At 32.4% G+C, this 3,892-nt stretch overlaps 1 protein-coding gene across 1 annotated transcript in view; it reads right to left on the minus strand.

Moving 5' to 3' along the window:
* Nucleotides 1–3,697: 3,697 nt before the first annotated feature.
* LOC107492446 (dnaJ protein ERDJ3B) overlaps nucleotides 3,698–3,892 on the minus strand; it is a gene marked incomplete in the record, with an annotated part of 3,661 nt that continues 3,466 nt past the window's right edge. Inside the window, 1 exon segment of the mRNA XM_021126379.2 lies at nucleotides 3,698–3,880.

The raw sequence follows: 3,892 nt of genomic DNA on the forward strand, positions 1-3,892 counted from the left end.
TTGAGATATGAATGAATATAGCAATAAATTCTTGAAAACTCTAGGCAATGAAAAGGAAATAGTTGTATTTAAGTGACAATGTCCTTCCTTGGGCATTGGCATAGGCACTAGGCACTAGTATTATTAGAGTATGCAAATTCAAACTGTGCCCATCTTATGTAATACTTCCTACCTTCCTTGTTAGGTACCCTCATTAAAAGTGCTCATCACAAAACCCCCTCATAATAATAATAATGAACTATTTAATTTTGATGGAAAAATCTTAACGGTGGAATATAGCTAGATGTGTCATTTATAGAGCATAGACTATAGTATACTTGAGTCGTTGATTTCACAGCTAGTGATTTATATTATAAAATTTAAGATGAGAGTGAGAAATAGACGTGCTAATAATGTAATTATTATAAATATAAGCCGTATTTGGAAAAACGAATTAGTATTGGTGGGAAAGAGGGAAAACATGCCTGCCACATTCAGAATTCATATAAACAAAGGAAACAAAATACACACTGCTATCATTGCAAAGAAAGAAGCATTGATTGTATAGCTCCATTGGCAAATTAGTGTTCTTGAACTGCTCCTCTGACACAATATTATTATTATTATTTTCTTGCTATATGTACATTAACCTTTCATATTCGTTGAAAGCATAATTAAATTTCTTGTGCCGAAAGAAAAGGTGCATCTCACGAGGGCTCCATTATTTCTTTAGTTCTTTATTCTCTAGTCAGAGACTTAAGCCCATCTTTGTAAGACTTTTTCTTTGTTTTTTCCCTCTCTCTCTGTATCCCTCTTTGCCATCCTTCTATCATACTAAATCCATCAACTTGTTTTGCTAGTATTACTCTTGTTTTTTAAATCTGTTTTAATAATTAATGAAAAATTGTGCTAAATTAAATTTCCATATAGTGTCATCATTAAAATATCCACTATATATATTACGGAGTTAATTGTATTATTCGTTAATTGTAACATGTAATGCACATATTTACAAAAGAAAAAGGGTACGAAACAAACGTGTTATTATTAATATGATGAGTAGTTAGGAACATAGGGACTCGAATTATTCAACATGAGCCAAAAAGAGAGGACGGGTTGTATAGAGATCTGAGTCTGCAGAGAGCAAATCTTCCTTTACAACTCATGGAGTATGGTTTTTGTGTCATTATATATATGTTAATATACTCTATTAAGCTTCTTAGTACTTTAATTTATACGAGAATAATATACAATGAAGGTTATTCGTAACGACTTTTGAAAGCAAAGCTCCAATTAATTTTTGTTGATAAAAAAATTTAATTTCATATCTTTAAGCATGTGAATTAACTTTTGTCATGTGATATTCATATAGAGTATCGATCATTTTAAGCTCTTTTAAATTAATTGTTGATAAAGTTTGGCTTCACATATCAATATATAGTAGTCTATAAATTAAAAGAGGTTAACCCCGCCGTGAATTTACTTTTACATCTAGGTAGCTAACTAAGGCATGAGGAAAGTGATGAAGAGAAGAAGGTTAGGTATACGCTAGAGCTAGCTAGGTGAAAACATTGGTAGCACATTGTACTTGAAAAGAAATGATTATCGTAGACTACTATGTTTATGTTATAGAGTTAGTAACGATACGAGTATAATAAAGTCACGTAAATGGGATGTACTTGGCTGAACCTCAAAGTCCACGTAGAAAGAGTATGGGGAAGAGACATCATCATTGAGAGAGGGTACCGAGTAATTAGTTAGTGGCAATTATGGCAAGGAAAAGTATGTAAGGAATTTTACGACCAAAAGAAAAAAAGTATGTGAGGAATTTCTGAGATTTATATGGATGTGAAGTTTAAAAAATGTTGTAAGGCTTAAGAAGAGTAGCCTTTGTACTATTGGCGATTGGTGGCTGCAGGTTGTTTCCAATTAAGCATGCATTAATAGGGATCAACGAAAAAGTGGTCGTACAATCATCTCCCTACCTAACGATGAAATGTAACAAGAAATGGCCTTTTGTAATTTGTACCCTTCAATAATCGAGTGAAAGGAAAAGAGGCAAACAGCTGTTGTTACTTGTTACCCTTTCTCATTGAAAAATAAATAAATAACTTTTTGCATTTCCTTTCTTTCTACCAAAGTATAATTATGCTGTTAATCATTTTTTGTAATCACTTGATAGAAATATATACAATGAGGGGGATTTACAGTTCATTTTTTTTTTCTGTCATTGGGCTTTACAGTTTACAGTGCAAGAAAACCGGCTGGAGTGGCATAATAGTAACACACTAATACTACTTCCTTTTTTTTGTTGTTTCTCGTGGTATCCCCAACCCGATAGATTAATGACTAATCTATCGCAGATCTAAACTCTATTTAAAGACTTGTTGTTGGTCAATGGGTTGCTGACAAAGCATGATTTGAACCTCCAACACTTGCTTAAATGAACGAGTGAGTTGGCTACTCGACCAACCCAAATTTGGTTAGTACTTCCATTGTTTGTTTTTTTTTTTTTTCTGTCAGATTTGAATACGTTTTTGATAGAAGTTCATTTCACTTGGGCTATCTAGTATCCACTGATGATTTACACGCTTTGTCTCCGAAAAACTATGCACCCAAATCAAGTAGCCCAAACCAAAAATTACTATTGTCCACTACAAAATATCAGGAGAAAAAAAATAAACAATCTAAAATTAGCTTATCATAGAAACCCAAAAAAAAAATTAACTTATCATAGGTTGCATTCTTTAATTACTGTTAGAATAATTGAATAATATCAGATGTAATAAATATATAATTATAAATATTATATATAGAAAATGGAAAAGTCTAGGGGACCAGCAGTTTTGTTAAATTTTGGCCAGCATGTAACCAACAGAGGAAGGTGAGCCATTGGATGAAATCTCACACCAATCTCACACCATCAAATCATCATTGATGGCTAGTTGATGGCTAACAATCACAAAAATTGCTGGCTCCCTAGCATTGCTCATAGAAAATAATAGATATTAAGTTAAATAAGATAACTGAGGAATTGATTTAAGACCGCGGTCAACAGCCATTGACTGTACACATAATCGATTGAATGTTTCAGCAGTTGGCTTGGTTTATATTTGAATATTTGAGAAATATTTTATATATAAGAACTATTTAAGGAGAATGAATAAAAGAATCGTCCATCTGTCCCAATGAAAAATATAGTATCTACATGTTTTCACCCTAAGCTAAGCTAATCAAACTATATGCTTCCAAGAGTAGCAAGCGTGCAGGGAGCAAAACCACCACAAGGAAATTCATATGTTGTGTTGCACCAAAACTATGAAAAAATTTTCAAGGACTCTCTCCCTACTTGTATGATGCCATATACTTGAGGCAGATCTTTAAGCATAGCTAGAGACAATGTAGAATATAGATTTTAAGTATTAAAGGTTTTAAGTATGAAGACAAGTCATGATCCCTCTGAACCCTACATGTGACAACATTAGTAGGCTAAGGATTTGGTAGCCTTCTATAACCTCACCAAATTGAATTATAAAATATACCCAGACATACTTTTCATTATTATAAAATATACCCACACCCTACAGTCTAGTGTATTATCTTTTAATATTCAATTGGAGTTTTATAACTAGAGTTTATAAGAAAAAGAAAAAAAAAATATACACGTGGAGTTCTTGACCAAATCACGTTTTTAAAACTTTATCAAATTTCAATGGAATGTATTAACCACGCATGGCGAATGTATGCTGCTTTTAAGCTAATGTTATATTTTCCTCGTATCTTGACAAAAAGAAAGTACCACAATGATTAGACATTAGTATCCAGAGGAAGGCAAGGATTACAGAATGACCATCATCATGAAAGAAGAGAAAGAAAAGAAGGGGAATCTATTTTACGTGAACTAATAAATAAA

Source organism: Arachis duranensis, chromosome 6 (genome assembly GCF_000817695.3).
Source record: "Arachis duranensis cultivar V14167 chromosome 6, aradu.V14167.gnm2.J7QH, whole genome shotgun sequence".
NCBI lineage: Eukaryota > Viridiplantae > Streptophyta > Magnoliopsida > Fabales > Fabaceae > Arachis > Arachis duranensis.